This window comes from Saimiri boliviensis, chromosome 3, assembly GCF_048565385.1.
Source record: "Saimiri boliviensis isolate mSaiBol1 chromosome 3, mSaiBol1.pri, whole genome shotgun sequence".
Taxonomy (NCBI): Eukaryota; Metazoa; Chordata; class Mammalia; order Primates; family Cebidae; genus Saimiri; species Saimiri boliviensis.
This window is the reverse complement of record NC_133451.1, coordinates 111,144,308-111,165,927: the sequence shown is the minus strand read 5'-3', so window position 1 is coordinate 111,165,927 and position 21,620 is coordinate 111,144,308.

Genomic DNA, 21,620 nt, shown 5'->3' with positions numbered 1-21,620 from the left:
AGAAATTTCTCTGCACAAGCTTTCTCTTGCCTGCTACCATGTAAGATGTGACTCTGCTCTTCCTTTGCCTTCTGCCATGACTGTGAGCCCACTTCCCACAACAGCAATGTGGAACCATGAGTCAGTTAAATCTCTTTCCTTTATAAATTACCCACTCTCAGGTATGTCTTTATTAGCAGTGTGAGAACAGACTAATACAGTTGCCTACTCAGCTAGACTTTTTAGCTATTATCTATATATCTATTGTCAATTATCCATCTAAGATATTGGAATTTTGTGCCACTGAAGTACTAGTAAACAACAACCTCAGAAAGCATAATATTTTCTTTGGCAGACTGAATTTTCCTTTTGTAAATGAAATCACAATGCAATAGAAATAAGTTATTATCACAAGTTATCCCGAAGATTTTGATTTTGATACTTTGAGCCAAGATATTTTAAATCGCTCTTTTTTTAAAATTGCCTTCAGAATCATTAGGCACAGGTTTTTATTGTTCTCAATGTTGGTGGATCTTGGGTCATTCAAGCACAAGGGAAAACTCATCTGCTTTGCTTCCTTTCTTCTTTTTTATACCTATAAATTCCTAGGTTTATTGAAGTTGAGTTCATTTATAGAAACCCAATGCTGCAGTATTAGAATGTGTATTAATAGAATCTATTGCTGCTTCTTTCTCTACTCTGCTCTCAGTTGCTGAGAGCTAGCACTAGGTGGTTTTCAGGCTACAAATACTGCTGGTAATAATAATAATAATAATAATCTTTATACTTATTTAACATTTTGTATGTCCTTGACAAGGACTTCACATGCATCATAAAATTTACTCTTTACAATAACCTTACAAGGCAAGAATTATTATCTCCCCTTTATGAAGGCTGAACTCAAACTTAGAAAGGAAAAAAACACTTAAGTTTCTGCAGATATGTATGTGCATGCAGGAGCTGAGATTTGAGACCAAAAGTTCACTCCAGTACACATACTCTTTGACACAATATTGTTGCTGGTAGCCCATCTCTGTCTACTAATCTCCTTCTCTGCCCTTGCCAACTTCCCTGCCTATCAGGCTGGATATCAGTTATACTTTGCTCACCACAAATGACTCAGATAAGTTTAAATTAGAGCCCTAGTTCCTTCCCTTGATCCTAACCAATTCCTTAAGTACAATTCCAGTTTTCTCTGACTTTTAATTCCTAAACTATAAAATGGAAAATGATGCCTCAACTTCTTACCGGTCCAACTCTTCTGAAATATTATTTCCAATTGTCACTACAGTTTGAAGACATTTTTCAATTGCCTAGTTTCTCAGTGTTAATATTTAGAAGCAAAACATTTTTGCCAAGCCCAGTCTAAGTTGTTTAACGAATTTCTGCTGCCTCCAATTTATTCATCCAAATAGAAACATTAAAAAATCAAAATTGAATATTTGAACAAATTTGTACTAATGAATGTGCAAACTTGAATATAAATAGACAATATTTAAAAGAAAAATATACATTAGTAAAATTTTATTCAAGAATAATTTGAAAGCTGAAATTAATAATAAAAAACAAAAATTAAATTGGCTAAAATATGCATTTCTACTCGTATCTGGTTTTAAAAACTCCCATAATTACTTTTCCTATCTCATTTACATGCTTAATGCTCACATTCACATACTTGGATTTCCTTCTCTTCTCTTTTGGTTATTTTACATATTGAACAATGTCTTTGTTTCATAGTATCCAGTAATTATCTGTCTTTAGAACGGGAAGGTATAAATTTTTGACATTGATCTAGTTCACCATAGTGCCCTCATATCATTAGATATATTTTTTACTCTAAGGCTTCTAAAAGTCTTTAATATGCCAAATTTGCATAAGGATTTTCCCATATTATTTGTATGAAGTGCATTTTGTCATAGATCCCTTATTTTGGAGATTTTTAAGCTGCCGACATAATAATATTGTATAATTTATTTTAAAATGCATATTTAGGCCTTTCCAAAATGCATTTTGTACAACATAATTCTAGTAACATTGCTAAAAAAGAAAAAGTCCAACTTTAAGGGTGTGAGCGGAACATATCCTCCTTTAGGGAAAGGAACATTAGTATCCTGGAGGCTATAGGATATTCCCAGTAAAGAAACTTGTTTAAATTCATCTCTGCTTACCTGACTAAGAAATTATTTTGAATAGAGGATATTTTCAATATCCTCTGCAAAAATATTGTGTAAGTAATACTATAATGTTTTAAAAGTATTCAAGGTACATGTGACTGACATCTTTTAGTAGAGCTTCATCTATCAATCTTCTTTTATTTTTCTCTCAAGTTCATTAAAATATTAGCCAGGAATCTCAGATCATGTAATCATCCATGAGGAGATCACATACAGTAACAATATGCTTCACTTCTCTATTCCTGACACCCCATTTTAAGAGACATTTTTAAAAACACTAGGCTTTGAAGACATGACCTATTAAGAATGCTAGTTTCCAGAAACATCACATACATAGTACAAGGGTGTAGATATTGATATGTTTTGATACATTTTGCTGTGCCTCAGCTTTTCAACTGAGAAAAATGAATCTTGTTGAAAGATATTTTCTTTTTGCACCTTTTAGTCACTTTCTTCTGAGAAGATTCCCCAAAACTTAAGATTAGTATGATATGAAGGCTATGAGAAGCCATAAAAGATTTGGTTTTTAATCTGCCTTAAGTTAATGGATAGATTCTTCAACATAAAACAATCTCTAATTCTAGCAGAACTGTTGTTTTAGTGCTTAGATAAAATGGTGACCAATGAAACTGTTCCCCACAGTAATAGTGTTGCAGAAACTGGTACTGTGTGCCACCGGGGGGATCCCTGCGAACAGCTGTGCAGAAGCTGAATTTCCAGTGAGGGAAGAGTTACATATGAGTAACTACACATCACACACACCATTTACAACAGTGTGAATGCTCAGCACCAGTACGCTTTCAAATATTGCTACCTTGTGCAGCTTTCATGTCAAATGCTCTTTCTCTTGACTTTGATAATCTTTACAAATAGCTACCAAAATGTAGAAAGTCTTCATATTTTATTAGTATCAAAATGTTGCTTATGAAGGTAGCTAAATAAACTCTTTTTATATTTAAACCAATGTGTGTCAGTGCCAGATACACCCCCTGGTCATAGAGTGAGGCTATTTGGATAGCTGCCTGGTTATAAAGCAAGCTTATGTATATCATTGATTCTCAAATGGACAAAAAAAAATGTGCAAAATTTGCTTAGAACCAAAGGTTTGTCAAGAGAAATGGTGTCTGTGAGAGAAAGACTGCACAAATACCCTCTTAGCAGCCAGAAGTATTACATACCCAGAGGAAACTATAAGCTTTTTGTACAGATGCTAGATAAGCTTGCCAAGGAACCATATGCTGCGGCTGGAAGAATATTTTCGCAGTTTGGCATCTGGATCCTGGAATTACCATTCAACAGGGAAAATAAAAAGCATATGAAGATGAGGAATAAGATAGTGTCCACATGGCACCAAAATCCAGCTTGTACAAAGGTGAATCTAAAATGTCATTTTAAAAGAAAGAAAGTGTAATTAATTGCTATGACTATTGCTTACAAGTTAGATACAAATAATATGTCCTGTGTAAACAAAGCAGATGAATTATAGGATTTGGTAGTACAGAGGACCAGTAGCATATGCTGTTAAAATATCACTTGTTTAGGGGATTTTGAATCTGATAGACCAAATACTGCAAGATAGAGAAATTCAGTACAATAGTTTATTTTTGTTGTTGTTGGTTTTACTGTTTTCCTTTATGTCTGTATTCTGTCCCAGTTTTTATTTCAAAATAAACCCAGTATTTTTAAAAAGTATTTTTTCACTTGGTGTTTGTTTTTGTATCTAGGTTAACTGCCATGAAATGTGGCTCACCACATCCTTGTACTAAAGACTCTGATGCCCAAGCTGAAATGACATTCGGCATGAAGAAATGTAAGTGAAAAGGGGAGATTTTGCTAATTGATTGGACAACAAAATGAGATATAAAGGTTCTATTATCTGAATATGAAATCAATGGATACAGTCAAGCAGCAAAAAGCAAACAAAACCAAACAAAAAAGTTGCACCATAGATTTAATGTAGTCATATTGTGTTGAGTAAATGTATCCATTAAATGAGTATGCTGAATTTTATGTAGTTTTGTGAGAGAAAGCCACAGATATCCTGGAACTCCAGTGTTCACCTTTTGACTATTGTACTCCAGTGGCTAATTAATAGCACTTAAAAATTTCTGTCATAGTTGTATTAGCTAGTCAGTCATAGGTCAGTGTATCACTCAAAACAGCTGAGACATTTTTGTGGTAAGAAGCCTCAGGATAATGCATGAAAAGAGCCAGACCTTTCCTTGCCCTTTGCTATACTCCTCCTTTAGCCATAGATCCCATGTTTTTTAATTACAACCGAGGTTGTCACTACAATAATGAGTTCTCCATCTGCATTTGGTTTCAAATTCAGATAGATAATGGAGGTTAGGGAAGGTTAAATTTCTCTCTGGCTGTGTTTACATATTGCCAAAACAACTCATCTTTTCAGTCAATTTAGTGGAAAAAAATCAGCCAGATAATTTATTTATTATTAGGTAGCAACCAATCCACAGAGTTGCCACCTCTGACCAGTTTAATATTGTGAAAAACACAATTAAATCAGGTGGAGCATTTTGGTTAACTCTCCCTCTCTCCTTTCATTAATACTCTCCATCTATCTTTTTAATATCAGTTTCTAAATGCAGGTAATTGTAAAGCACTCTATAATTTTCACTGTGCATTCACATACCTCAGATCTTAAGGACTTTGCAAGGCCACTAAGGCCCATGAGGGTGTCTCCATTTCTTAGATTTAAAATATGACCCAGACAGAAGGTAAATGTTCATAAAAAGTCATTCAACTAAAAGAAGATCATGGGCCATCAGATTTCTAGTCCAATACGTACATATCTCCCCAAAACACACACACACACACACACACACACACACACACACACACATCTACTTCACACATATATGCACTTAATTTTATTCATGATTTTCTATACAACACTTTCTGGAGTGCAAAATTTTGTCAGATTTTTAATTTTTCTGTGGAGTATAAAATATACACTTTGTTGAATTAGTCTTAATCACGACCAGTTTAAAAATATTAATATAAAATGCCTAATTTAATAAAACCTTTGCTTTGTTAACTGTGTGAAAATGAAACATTTCTCCTGATAAAATAATTGTATCGAGTAGATGTTTTAGATTTCTGGGATTTTATTATTTATGGATGTAAAATGATGCACTTAAAGAGGGTATACGTGGTTGGGGGCGGTGGCTCACGCCTCTAATCCCAGCACTTTGGGAGGCCGAAGTGGGTGGATCAAGCAGTCAAGAGATCAAGATCATCCTGGCCAACATGGTGAAACCCCCTCTCTACTAAAAATACAAAAATTAGCTGGGCGTGGTGGTGCGTGCCTGTGGTCCCAGCTACTCAGGAGGCTGAGGCAGAAGAATTGATTGAACCCAGGAGGTGGAAGTTACAGTGAGCTGAGATTGTGCCCCTGCACTCCAGTCTGGTGACAGAGCAAGACTCTGTCTAAAAAAAAAAAAAAGGAAAGGTATACCTAGTCATTGATTGTTAAAATTACATGATTTATAATAGTTAATAAAACTCAACTTTGTTTAATACTTATATGATCAGTAGGAGAGTAGGGAAGAGATGTTAAAAATGAGCAAAAAAATAAACACAAAATCTACAGATAATTAACAAATCTGATTACACTAAGCTGATGATCTCATCTTTCCGTAAGATCTTTTATTACAAGAATTAGACATTTAAATGATTTTTCTGTTGTAAATTTCTTGCCTGATTTACATTCTGGTTTACAAAAGCAATGGTGAGAGGCTTGATGAATCTTGCCCAACTTTGGATTCTACATTAGAAATTTAAGTACATATACCTAACCTCTTTTGTTGTCTTTGTTGTTGCTATTGTTTTGTTATTTAAGACTATATTTACACTGGTCCCAAACTGCCATGTAAACTTTCAATGTTTGGATATTTTTATAGGGTTAGGGTAGAAAAAAAAAATTGTGTTTAAGCCACAAAGGGCATTCTTTCATTGATGAAGAGTTTCAAAGTTTTATAATTTTCTTTCTCTCAGTATGTCTACTTCACAGCATAGAACAACTATGTGGAATATTTCTAGGTTATATGCAGTGACTTCCGTGTTTTGTACTAGATGTTCAATAATTTCTATCACCAACAACAAGTTTAAAACTGGACCCAGCAGTCTTTTCTTTTCCTCTTGTCTTTGTCTCACAAACGTGTGTTTCATTATTTATTTAGAGTATATGTCGTGAACAATACAGGTTCTATGTATTTTGCCGAAGATTGTAAAATATATATATATATATATATATATATATATATATATATTTAAAGCTATACAAAAATATGAATATTTGGTATATTATTGTTATATGCATAGTATTTCCTTAAGTTCCCAGCTCCAAGAAAGAAATGGCATTATAATAATATAACACATCTTTATTCTCAGAATACAATTTTAGAAATCCTTACATATAAAAAGACAAAAAAATAGAAACTAATTTATCACCAGTAGTTTTAATATTTTCTTATTATTTCGCAATTAAAATTTCAGAAGAAAAAACATGACTGTCTACTTTTAGAGCACATACTCGCATCTTCCCATCTAAGCTTTATCACCTTTCTTTGTTGTAGGTATTTGAGATGTGAAGGCTACTTGGAGATTTGCCTGTCAAAAGAAGGCAACACATGACACCTCCCCATAGCTATCCTTAAAAACCATTTTTTAGAAAAATGTTAAATGCATTAACCTTGTTCTGATCTTGGGCACCTTGCTGCAAAGCCATTCTCAGGCAGGGATAATTGAAAGGTATGAATTTTTATATAGATTTAGCTGTTAAAGTATTTTTCCCGAGGCAAAGCCAAAGGCTAAACCTGTGCCATACATTTAGTTACCAGATCTGTGGGCTGGCTCCATTGCCGCAGCTCAGAAATCTACAAATGAACAGAGGACTCATGATTTAGTTCTTGGTATAATTTATATGTCCCTTTTTTCATTCATTTATACTTACCCAGCATTTTCTCCTGCTTATGAAAGTGGGGACTGCTTCTAAACTTTAGTTTAAAGCCAGGAATTTAAATGGAAGATATTGCTAAGTTTATCCTTTTCAGGAGATTTCTTTTTATGTAGCAACACTGTAATTTTGTGTTACTAGAAATATACAACATGGTAAAATGCTGTTCCTGCAGAGTTAAATTATACTCCTAACAGGTACAGTTGAGATAGCCAACATAGTATGGATCAGTTGCATGATGTGAATATACTGCTTTCCTACTTTAAATGAAAACGTGTATTCAGCAGAAGGATCACAAATTTTCCAGAGCAATTTGTTTGTGGTTTGATTGACGGAAATGCCAGTGGGCTTTACCTAAGAAGATTATTACAGCAAATGCCAATTGTGCTTCATTCACACATTCAGAGGTTGAGAACACCAAGAAAGGCTCCAGAGGGATGCAGCTGCCACTGCCTCATAACTCTCAAAAGGGTAACACCATCCACAAAACCACTGGAGGATTCCTGTCTTTAATAAGTTTTTGATTCAGGAACCATTGATAACCTTTTATTGATCATAGCAACATCCCTATCTGAAATTTGACTTCTCAAAGATTCATTTACATCACTTAAGAGGTAAGAAGTATATTCTCTGTGATAGATAAAGCCAGTGTCTTGGGGGAGGAAGGCAGCAAATCACACTGCCATGTGTGTACCTATGCAACAATCTTGTATGTTCTTCACATGTACCCCAAAATGTAAAATGCAATAAAAAAATCTAAAAAAACCCCACAAAATAAAAAAAAAACAGAAAAAGCAAAAACAAAACTCCACCTTCTTGACAATATTTCTTTTTAATATCTTGTGAGCTTTGTCAGAAGGCATTTGTAAATGAAAGCTGGCTTGTGTCTGCAACAACCTTAACAGGTGAAATAAGTCTTAAAACAGGTACATGTGACTCCTATATATTATTCTGAATAATCATCAACTATAAGGCATAGCAAATTCATTATCGGTTAAAGTGGAAAACTGCTAAATAAATTTTTAAAATTTCTCTGAATTCTCTCTAGAATTATTGAAAGCACAAATCTACAGAAATGACACTGAATTACAAGTTAGCAATAAATACATCTTCATAAAACAAAAACAAAAACAAAAACAAAACAAAACAAAAACCTGTGTTTGTGTTACTTGTACTAAAGGATAATGTTAGTTTTGAGATTCACGCATAATTTATGTTGAAAATATATTCACAGAAAACTAGACCCTTGAGTTGGCTAGCCCTTTCTTGCCCTCAATTTACTGATGATAACTAGACACTAAGAGTTGAATCTAGGCCAGGCGCAGTGGCTCATGCCTGTAATCCCACGACTTTGGGAGGACGAGGTGGGTGCATCAGCTGAGGTCAGGAGTTTGAGACCAGGCTGGCTAACATGGTGAAATCCCATCTTTACTAAAAATACAAAAATTAGCTGGGCATGATGGCAGATGCCTGTAATCCCAGCTGCTATGGAGGCTGAGGCAAAAGAATTGCTTGAAGCCAGGAGGCAGAGGCTGTAGTGAGCTGAGATCTTGCCACTGTACTCCAGCCTGGGCAACAGAGAGAGACTGTCTCCAAACAAACAAACAAGAGTTGAATCTACCAGAGAATGAGAAATGTTTAAAAACCTGACTTCACTTGAAGTTTCAGTCAGCACCCCTTGTCAAGGTATATTAGTATTTCTAGGTACACAGGTTTGTGAGAGGAGCACATCATTGGGATTCCTTCACATGAGCAAAGTAGCCTATACTGAGAATATACTAACTGGTATTTTGACATTTAGAAGGAGTCTAAAAATCAAACCCAAAAGTCATTAAATATTTACATAATAAAATTGTAAAATAATTTACTCAATAGATGACCTCTCTTAATCAAGGAGTTCTACCCAATTCTAATATTTATTTCAGGAATGAAGTAAAGAAAATGTGGAAGATCACTCCATGGTTATCGATCTTGGTTTGTGACCAGTTGTTTGTACCAAATCCTAACCTATGTGAAGCTATTTGCATTGTGTATCTTCCCCTTAACGTGTATAGTCATACATTTCTTTGCAGAATCCTCATGAGTTTGACTACATGGTATTACCTGTTACATGTAAATTTTCAGTGCCCCAAAAGAAGTAGCACTTGAATATAAATTTTCTCTCAGCAAGGCAACTTTACTTTCTCCAGAAAGGGTACATGTGCCTGCAGTTTGCCATGAGAGTACAAAGAACAAAGGAAAGACAGGCACATTTATCCCTTACTGACTGGCCCCTACTGCTGTGCCCTGCCTCCATTGACTGGAGCTGGGCATCACAATCTAAACTATACTGATCGGCTAATAACTCAAAACTTTTCCTAAAAACTTAAAGGCCAGAAAGAACAAAGGAAAAGAGGAAGACATTTACGAAAGACTTAAAGAAGCAATAAGATTTCCAAATAAGGAGGGAGAATTAGCTATGGGCTGAGGCCTGCCTGGGCTCGTCCGAACATGTCAGGGAAAATATCTGGGCAACAGTAGAAGGACTAAGAACACAGAATATACCTATTTCTTTATTATAACTAACAGCAACTTAAGATTATTAGCAAAAGGCTTTAGAGTAAATCAACCTCTGAGGAAGCTATTATTCATCCTTAATAAGCTAACAAGAAAGCTTTGAAGAGGATCTTCGATTTACTTTTATTTTCTACATTACCCCAGTCCACTGATGGAATTTTACATAATAAATAACACGCATTCCAAAATACAAAAAATAAAGAACTCCAAATGATACTAGGTCCCAGGAGTTTTGAAAACATGAATTGTAGACTTGTACTTCTATTCCCAAGGCAAACCTTGGCAATATATTAATTTTCTAGGGCTGCTATAACAAAATACCACAGACTGGGTGAGTGAAACAATGGAAGTATGTTGTCTTACAACTCCAGAGGCTATAGGTGGGAGATCGAGGTATTGGTGGTCTTAGCTCTGAGACCTCTCCTTAGCTTGCACATGGCCACCATCTGGTGTCTTTACATGAACATCCCTCTGTGTGTGTCTGTGTCCTAATCACCTTTTCTTATAAAGATGCCCAATTTATTGCATTAGAGTCCACCCTAAGAACCGTAATTAACTCAGTCGCCTCTTTAAAGACCATATCTTCAAGTACATTGAAGGTATTAGGGGTTATGGCTTCAATATACAAACCAGGAAAGGATAACACAGTATTTCGCCTATAATAGGCAGCAATTTCTTAGTGGTTACCTTAATCTTTCCTTTAATGTCTTTCAATTTATTTAGGATATATTTTTTCCTGTGTTTAATGGTTTGTTTCAGAAATCACATAAAAAACTGAAAACTTAGTTAAGGTCAATATGAGTAAAAGGGAGAAGGCAATCATCTTATTCCACTTTCACTTTGCTAATACAGACATTCTACAACCTAAAGATGAATAAGTTGGAGAACAGTCAAGTCTCGATTTGGAGACAGTTGTAGAAAGACATTTCAGTGCCACACCAGAGCTTTTGCACGTAGCAGTGCCCATGAACATTGACTGTATGGTAGCTCAGACTGAGAGACCCTTGAGGCAATGGCGAGTTGTGCCTGAGGGGCCCTGTAGTTAAGGAACAGCAGAGGATGCACTGCACCATTATGCATTGCACTTACACTGTGGTATAGTGGATCTCTGGAGGCCCTGGTATAACTTATATATTGCCTCTTTGATCAAAGAGACAAAAATAGCTGCCCCTTCTTCATCAACTATTGTGAAATCTAAAATTATGAAAATACAAGTTGCCTACAGGTCGAGGGTTCATGGCCTACTTCGCATGGCAACTTCCTAAATTCCTACAAGAAAAACCATACTTTTATTAAACTCCTTAACAATAGGAGGTATCAGGAAAATTGTCAGCCCCTTCCAAAGACTGATTTTAACCCAGAACAATATAACTATGATTGAACAGAGGCTGACCTTACAAGCATTCTTTCCTGAAAAGCAACTGAAGACATCAAGCCAGTTTTAACCAGCTTATAGAGACTATACACAAACTGTCTTTGTGTTCTGTAGTTCTTTGACCTTAAAGAGCCAAATTGTACCTCGTGTTAGTGCCAAAACCCCACCTCAAAGTGAACATGGGATGTATGTTACATATATGTTTACCTATTGTGCATGTGCTCGGCTCACGTCATAAATATGTATATCTTTTTTCCCAAACCTGCTGAATGTGTATGACTTTATTGTGTAATAGAAGTTATGTGAAGCAAAAACCAGTCTGCCTTTTTCCTCTTTGAAGAGAGAACACCTTTGATACTCAATGGAGACTTTCTCTTCCTGGTTTGCAAACTATTATCACCAAAAAAGCCCTCTTTTCTGCTGTTTAGTCATCTTGGGGGTCTTTTGGATGACACCCTCATCTACTTCTATTACTTTTTTTTTTTTTTAGTCAACATGGAATGTGAGTGGAGTCTTTCTAGGTTTCCTTCACTTTCTACCCAGTCAGACTCTTTTTTCACAAAAGACGGGCATCACTGAAGTCTGTTCTTTATTTATTTCAGTTTGGTCTGTATTATATCAAGAAAACCACCTCCAAGTTATTAAGATGCATATGCCATCCTTCTCTACTTTCTCATATTAGAACAAGTTTTAGTAAACAACCATTCATTCATTTAGTAATTCATTTGGTATATGTGTAATGAGTACCTGTAAAGTAAGAAGCACTATTAAGCATTGGGTAGCTTAAGCACAGAAACTTTATATTGACAAAATGCCCACTCTTAATGAGCCATATAATTGCGATCATTTGTGGAGAAATAGGGCTTTGCAGTCATAACTTGTCTCTAGAAAAATTATAGGAGCAGCAGGGATACTGAGGATTTTTTTAAAACTGAACTTTCTCTGTAACTCTCTTACAATTATATAACTTAAGAGTGAAGCAGAAGAGTTTAGTTATTATTATTATAAGTGACATTTTGTTTAGTAATGCTCCAAGATGAACAGTGAGCAGTGTCAAGCTAAAAAATTAACATAATAATACCAAAGGATTTGGAAATGAATTATCTTGGGATTTAGTGAAATATTTGAGAAGTGTTCTCTATTTTAGATGAGATATAGCTAAATGATCTAAGACTCAACATGATGAATCTCACCATATATTTAGATTAGTTCTCCTACTTATTTACCAAAGGATATCAGAATAGTTGGGACATGTAATGGCCCACATAGAGCAAGCATTGATGAAGTACAGTTTTACCCAACTTCTCAATCAGCAGGTATGTTAAAGGAGGTGTACAACTGAAAGCTAACACTGTTTGTCAGGGAGTAAAATCTCATTGAATCTGGAAACCAGAAGGCACGTGTGCTGTTCAAGGGCACCTAAACACTAACTCTGCCTTTCCCAGGCCATCTACACACAAGGGAAGAAGTTGCTATGGTTAAGGATACAATAGAACATCACCTGTTAATTCACTTAAAATGAATTATATAAAATTCTAATATAAAAATATTTAACATGCTGAATGGCAGCATGAGGACATCTGCTGAATAGATCCCTAGTGAAATCACCACAAACAGTGGAAATTATAAAAACAACCACCATTTAAAGTCTCTGGAAATTGTCCTAAGGGCACGCAGTAAGCGATGAAACATCCATTTAAAAAAATCTAATAAATCTCAGTAATAACAGCGAGACTCTGCAGCACCAAAGCCTCAGCATGCTCTTTCCCTCTAATCCCTAGCTCACACGATGAATGCTCTGCTCTAGCTTATGTGATCAAGAAGAGGAAAATCTCACCCACGCCCCCACACCCCCATAGCTTACAGTCAATGGCTACCATAGAGTCCCTGTATGGGCAGGTCTTCAGCATTTCCCATCCCACGCTCTGTTTATCAGAGGTTAAAATCGAGGCAAGTGTGGCCTAGAGTTATGGGACTTCTTTTTCCACCCAGTCCTGATCCACCCAAAGGTGAATGCTCCACCTGAGGTATGGCAGGCTGAGAATCCAGGGCTTTCTTCTGCCCTTCTTCCAGCTTGTAGGGCAGAGGTTCCACACCAGCCACGAACAGAGGCTACACCCCACCCAACACTCTTTTCATAGAAATAGATGGTTTCTCTGAGAGAAGCAACCTATTGGCCAACTCCTAGTTCCAGGGAAGTGGCTTAGAGATTTTTCCCAGAGGAAGTGGCAGATCATAAGACATAAATTGTGAATCTCTCCTCAAGACAACAGACTTTATAAAAGAGGATGGAGAAGCTTAAGCCCAAGTGTGCTCTAGAAAACATTTTGGTGATAAACAATTAAGAGGAGGTTGGTAGCTCCAAGAAGGTGACAAGCTAAGTTGTAAACAGTCTGGTTCACAATAGTGAATCAGGAGAAGAGGCAGCTAAGGAGAGCCTTCTCAGTATCAGGATACATTACTTAGGCTGGCCAGTGAAAATATTCCTGCAAGAGGGCCCAAATTTGATCAAGTCAGACTCTGGAGAAACGTATGCCACGAGGCATTATTGGAAACAACTGGGCAGTCGGCATGCAATGAAAGCCTGATTTATAGAAACTAAATTCCATTCAGGCAGAAATGTGACTACCTCATGCTACTCTATTACATCTTTTCACTTTTTATGAAGTTATTGTTACACATATGTCTTCTACACACACAATACTAAATTGTTATAATTTTTATCTATATAGTTTGATGTTTACTAAAGAAGCTGAGAGAAGGAGAGCAATGAACATTTACGGGTTTTGTTATATTACCCTTTCTTTTATTGTTTCTTGTTGCTTTCATTTATTCCTGTGCATTTATTTGTCCTGTAATTGCCAAATAGACATTATTTTATATGATTTTTAAAAAATCAATTAATAAAAGAAAAGAGAAAATGCACATTTATGTTCTGTTTTGTAATCATAAACCATAACAGAGTACACAGTCTGCTTGAATCTCATGGTACATTCACCAAAATAGACCACAATCTGTGAAATAAAACACACCTTAACAAATGTAACAGTAAGAACACCATATAAAGTATACTACCATCACCACAAAGGAATTAAATTAAAACAATTGCAGAAATATAGCTGGAAAAACCTAAAAAATTGAAGGTTACACAACACACACTAAAGAGCAGATTGGTCAAATAAGAAGACTCTAGGGAAACTAAAAAAATATTTAAAATTAAATTTAAATGAAAATACAACTTATCCACATTTGTGGGATGCAGCAAAAACTGTGATTAGAGGGAAATTTGTGGCATTCAATGTATATATTAAAAAAGAAGAAACATCTAAAATCAATAATTAAAGCTTTTATATTAAGAAACTAGAAAAATAAGAGGAAATTAGATTCAAAGCAAACAAAAGAAAATAAATAATAAAACTCAGAGCAGAAATCAATAAAACTGAAAACAGAAAAATAATAGAGAAAAATCAATGAAATAACAAGCTGGTTTCTCACAAAGATCAATAAAATGGATAAATCCTTAGCAGGCTAGCCAAGATAAAAAGGAAGAAGACATAAATTACTAATACAGTCATGTATCAATTAACAATAAGAATACATTCTGAGAAATGCATCATTAGGCACTTTTATTATTGTGTGAATATCACAGAGTGCACTTACATAAGCCAGGATGGCAGAGCCTACTACACACCTAGGCTATGTGGTAAAGTCCATTGCTTCTCTGATACAAGCCTCTACAACATGTTACTCTATGGAATACTGTGACAACTGTAACACAGTGATAAGCATTTGTTTATCTAAACACATTAAGCATAGAAAAGGTAGAGTAAAAATACAGTGTATAATCTTATGGGACCAGTGTCACATATATGGTCCATTATGGACTTATACATTGCTGTACAGTGCATAATCTGCATCAGAAATGATAGAGGAGCCATCATTGCTGATTTCATAAATATTAATAAGATAATAAAGATATAATATTAAAAACAATATTAATATTATTGTCAATAATGTTAATATTAATAGACATAATATTAATAATAAAGATAATATTATGAGCAACTCTATGTCCACAAATTTAATAATTTGAATAAAACAGATCAAGTCTTTGAAGGACACAGTCTGCATAAACTCACACAAGGACAAATAGAATTAGAATAGACCTGTATTTACTAAAGAAATTGAACTCATTTATTAATAAACTTCAACAAATGGAAAGCACCAAGATCAGATGAGTTCACTAGTGAATTCTACCATACTTTTCAGGAAGAAATGCTACCAATTTTCTGAAATCTGTTTCGGAAAAGAGAAATACAGGAAGTACTTTGTAACTCGCTGTATGAGGAAAGTATAGTTTACCACTGAACAACATGAATTTGAATTGCATTCATATGCATATATTTCCAATAAATCCATTTAAAAATGTTTTGGAGATTTGGGACAATTTGAGAAAACTCAAAGATGAACCAAGTAGGCTAGAAGCCCCCCAAAATTAAGGATTTATTAAGTACATCATGAGTGTATAAAATGTATGTAGAAAATAGTCTATTTTATCATTTATTACCATAAAAATGATACACATCTACTATATAAAGTTAAAATTTATGGAAAAACACAGAGACAAATATGGACCTGTATATAATGCCATTTTCAGTCCTGAGAAATATAAACAAACATAAAGATACAGTACTAAATCATAACTGCATAAAATTAACAGTTGTACATGCTGTACTACTGTAATAATTTTTTAGCTACCTCTTCTTGCTATTGTGGTGAACTCAAGTGTTGCCAGTATAGGCTTGAAATGCCATGTGAAGGTAATTAACTGCCATGTGAACAGTTTCCAGTAAATTTTGAATTGCATAAAAAGTCATCTCTTATAGTTCTTGCTTGTATTTTTCATCTTGTTTAGTGTAATACCATAAACCTTGAATAACACCATGAGACCCATACAAAGTGTCACTAATGATACTGGAAGTGCTCCCAGAAAGAAGAGCAAAGTCCTGACATTAAAAGAAAAATGTTGAATTGTTTGGTATGTACTGTAGATTGAGGTCTGCAGCTGAGATTTCCACCCTTTCAAAATAAGGGACTCTAGCATAAGGACCCTGGTTAAAAAAAGAAAAAGAAAATTTGTGAAACCGTTATTGCAGCTAATCCAGCAAACACAAAAACCTTGCACTTTTAATGGAATACCTTTTTATTACATATTGAAAATGTAGCCTTTATGTGGGTGCAGGATTGCTGTAAGAAAGGCATACCTATAGACACTAACATGATTTGAGAAAAAGCAGAGTCATTATAGGACAAAGAAAAAAGAAGATGAAGAATCCCAAGCTGGAGAATTTAATGCCAACAAGGATGGTTTGATAATTTTAGAAAAAAAAAGTTTGACTGAAAAAATGTCAAAATAACAAGAGAAGTAGCTTCTGACAACTAAGATACAGCAGACAAATTCCAGATGCCATTAAGAAAATCACTGAGGAGGAAATATACCTGACTGAACAGGGTTTGAACACATAGACAAAAGTTCTCTATTTTGGACACATATTAATAAGGATGAGAAGTGAGCACCAGGATTTGAGACAAGAAGCGATAAGCTAACTCTACTGTTTGGTGAAAATGCAGTGAGGATTATGATCAGGATGGCCGTTATCTATAAAGCTGCGAACCCCAGGCTTAAAGGGAAGACATAAACTCCAGCTGCCAATCTTTTGGTTGTACAACAGGAAGTCCTAGACAATGAGAATCCTTTTTCTGGAGTGTTTCTATTTATGCTTTGTCCCCAAAGTCAGGAAGCATTTTGTTAGTAAGGGGCTGCCTTTTAACGTTCTGTTGATATTGGACGATGCCCCTGGCCTCTCAGAACACCATGAGTTCAAGAGAAGAGGCATCAAAGGTCTAATTGCCTCAAACACAAAGTCTCTACTTCAGCCTCTAGATCAGGGGGTCGTGAGGACTTTATAAAAAGGTATTTTATAGAAAAAATATGTCAATACTATGGAAAAATTCACAAGATTTATGACAGAACCAATAAAGGAAATCGTGAGAATGAGCCTGAATTTGGCAAAAACAGTTTGGGTGGGCATGAAGTGTTTCAAGATATGAATCACTGAGAAATTCAAGAGCTTATTGACACCACACAAGAGGAATTAACAGATGACTTGATGAGTGCTTCCAAACCAATGCTAGATGATGACGAAGAAGACATAGAAGAAGGAGGACCAGAAAATAAACTGATGAGACAATTTGGCAGAAGCATTTTGATTATGCAAGATTTCTTTTACAGCTTAGACCCTGATACGGAAACTAAAGGAAAGGGAAAAAATAATGGGTACCATTTAGAATGTTTGTTTGTTTGTTTGTTTGTTTGTTTTGAGACAGAGTTCTTGCTCCCTCGCCCAGGCTGGAATGCAACAGTGTGATCTCAGCTCACTGCAACCTCCACCTCCCAGGCTCAAGCAATTCTCCTGCCTCAGCCTCCCAAGTGGCTGGGATTACAGACACCCACCACGACGCCCAGCTAATTTTTGTATTTTGTATTTTTAGTATTCACCATATTGGCCAGGCTAGTTTTGAACTCCTGACCTCAAATGGTCTGCCTGCCTTCACCTCCACTGAGTCCAGCCAGAAATATTTTTAGAAAAATAGAAAAGCAAAACTATTAGGTATAAATTATGATGTATTTCTGTAAAGTAACACCAAGTGTGCCAGCCTCTCCTGCCTCCTCTCCCACCTCTGCCACCTCCTCCATCTCTGCCACCTCCCCCACCTCTGCCACCCTGAGACTTAGTAAGACCAGTAACTCCTTTCTCCTTTTCAACTTACTCAACATGAAAACTGTAAGGATAAAGAACTCTGTGATGATCCACTTCCACTTAATGAAAAGTCACATATTTTTTCTTTCTATTGATTTTCTTAATAAGTTTTTCCTTTTCCTAGACTACTTTATTGTAAGAAAACAGTATATAATACATATAACATAGAATACAAAATATGTTTTAATTGACTGTTTATGATATCAGTAACAGTAGTCTATTCATAGATAAGTTTTGGGGAGTCAAAAGCTATGCAAAATTTTTTGACTGTGTGAGGATCAGCACCCTTAACTCCTGTGTTGTTCAAGAGTCAGCTGTATTATTCTAATGCCAAAACCAAAGACATCACCAAAAAACAAAATCTAAATACCTACATCTCTCATAAATCCAGATGCAAAATTCCTCAATAAAATATTAGTAAAGCAAATTCAAAAATGTGTGAAAAAGAATTATACACCATGAACAATTGGAATTTACTCCAGGCATGCAAGGCTGGTTCACTGTTAGAAAATGCATAAATGTCTATCATATCAAAATGTTAAAGAAGAAAATCTCACAAGATCCTAGCAATAGATTTTTCAAGAACACTTGACAAAATCCAACATGTATTCATGAGAAAACAAAACAAAACAACACCCCCAAAAAATCTTCTCAGCAACCCAGAAATAGAGAACAACTTTATTAACTTGATAAAGGGCAACTAAAAATAATCTATACCTAACTTTACACTTACTGGTGAGAAACTAGGTGCTTTCTTCCTAAGATAAAGAGTAATCCAAGAATGCCCTCTCTTACCAATTTTATTAAACATTATAACAAAATCCTGACTAATGCAATAAGAAAAGAGAAGGATATGTAAGGTATATAGATTGAGGAAAAATGAAGCTAAATTATCTTTGTTCACAGATGACATGACTAATTGTCTATGTGGAAAATTCCAAAGAATCAACAACAACAACATCAACAACAAAACCCTTCTAGAATGAGTAAGTGACTAAAGTTGCTGGATATAAGGTTAATATATAAAAGTAAATTACTTTCCTATAAACCATGAATAAATAACTGAAATTTGAAAATAAAAACAAAATCACAACACCATTTAATGTAGCAGCAAAAAGTGAAATATTTAGTTCTAAATATAATAAAATATGTACTCTCTCTATATATATAACTAGAAAAACCTATAGGACTCAAATGGGATATTTCAAGGAAGATCTAAATAAATGAAATTGTATTTATGCATAGGAAGCCTCAATATTGTTAAGACATCAGTTCTTCTCAACTTAATCATTAGACTCAATTTAATTCTTATTGAAATTTCAGCAAATTAATATGGGTTATCAACAAACTGAATCTAAAGCTTATATGGAAAGGAAACACAAAGGAAACCCAAAACAATCTTAAAGAAGATAAAGTAGGAGGAGTGATATCCAACTTCAAGCCTTACAAGAAAGCTACAATAATCAAGACAGTGTGGTGTTGGTGAAAGAATAGATCAGTAAGTCAAAGGAACAGAATAAAGAGCATGGAGACAGACCCAGGTAAATACAGCCAATTGATCTTTGACAACAGAATAAAGGCAATTCAATGGAGAAAGGATAGTCTTTTTAAACAATGTTGCTGAAACAACTGTACATTTATGTACAAAAAAATAATAATTCTAGATACAGACCTTAGATGTTTCACAAAAATGAAGTCAAAACGAATCATAAACCTAAATATAAAATACAAAACTATAAAACTTCTAGAAGATAATAGGAGAAAAGATTGATGACCTTAGATGTGGCAAAACATATTTCATATGTAAAAATAATAGCAAAACCCATGACAAAAAAATACTGATAAGTTGACCTTCATGAAAATGTTAGTCTTCTGCTCTGTGAAAGACATAGCTAAGAGAGTAAAAAGGCAAGACACAGACTAGGAAAAATATTTTCAAAACATAGATGTAATAAAGGATTTTTCCAATGTATTATATAAAGGAAACACGTTTAAAATTCAACAACAAGAAACAAACACCCCATTACAAAGTGGGAAAAATATCTGAACAGACATCACATCAGAGAAGATACACAGATCTAAGTAAGCATATAAAAAGATATTCAATACCATATGCCACAGGGAATTACAAATTAAAACAGCAATGAGATACTTTCCTACCTATTTGAGTAGCTGAAATTCAAAATGCTAACAATGCCAAATGCTGGCAGGAATGTGAAGCCTCTCTAATTCATTCCTGGTGAGAATGCAAAATGATACAGCCATTTTAGAAGACATTTTGGCAGTTTATTTTAAAGCTAAATATAGCCTTAACATATGATTCAGAGAATGTGCTTTTAGGTATTTACCCAAATGAGTTAAAAACTCACATCCACACAAAGAGTTACACATGATATGTATAGCAGCTTTATTCACAATTTCCAAAACTTGGAAAGGTTCTTCAACCAGTGAGTGTGTGAATAAACTGTGTTACATCTATTCGATGTTAAAAAGTAATGAGTTATCAAGCCAGGAAAAGACATAGAGGAGCTTTAAATACAGATTGCTAAGCAAAAGAAGCCAGTATGAAGAGGCTACATATTGTTTGCTTCTAACAATATGACATTCTAGAAAAGTCAAAACTACAGAGACATTAAACAGAATAGTGGTTGACAAGAGCTGGTTGAGAAGGTGGTTGAGCCCAGGGAATTTTTATGTCAATGATACTATTCTGTATGGTATTCTAATGCTGGATACAAGCCATTATGCATTTGGCAAACCCCTAGAACTACACAACACAGAGAGTGAATGCAAATTCACTAATGTAAATCATGATATTTAGTTAACAATAATATGTCAATATTGGTTCATCAGTTGTAACAAATGTACAACACCAATGAAATGTATTAGTGATGGGGTGGGGGACAGAGTGGATAAGAAAGAGGGTGAGAACTCTTTGTGCTTTCTGCTCAATTTTTCTATAAATGGAAAACTGCTTTAAAAATAAAATCTATTAACTTAAAAACAAATTAACTGATTAGTATCAATAAATAATTTCAACAAGTATGAAAAACAGGGATCAGTATTAAAAATCATGACATTTCTAAACACTAGCAATGAGCAATGCCAAAATACAGTTAAAATACCAGTACTATTTACTTGGAATTGCATCAAAAGAAAAGGAAATCATAGGAACATATTTAACAAGGGAAGTAACAAATTTATAATCTAAAATTTACAAAACATTATGGAAAAAAATTATAGTCAATCTAAATGAATAAAAACATATTCCTTATTCATGGTATGAAAGATTTTATTTTGTTAAGATGGCACTACTTCCCAAACTTATCTACAGATTCAATGCAATCATAATCCAAATCTCAGTCGGATTCTTTTCAGAAATTGACAAGCTGATCCTAAAATTGATTATGAAGAAACAAGAAACTCAGAGTAGTTAAAGCAATCTGAAAAAAATAACAAATTTGGAGGACTTATGCTTCTTAATTTCTAAATTTTCTATAATATTACAGTAATTAATACAGTATGGAACTTGCACAAGGATAAATATATAGATATATAGAATGAGTGTCAAGTAATACACCCTCATGTTTATGATTAGTTGATTATTTTTAAAAGGTACCAAGGTGAGGCACAATGGCTCATGCCTGTAATCCCAGCATTCTGGGAGGCCAAGGAAGAAGGATAAATTGAGCTCAGGAGTTCAGCCTGGGCAACAAAGAAAAACATGGTCTCTACTAAAA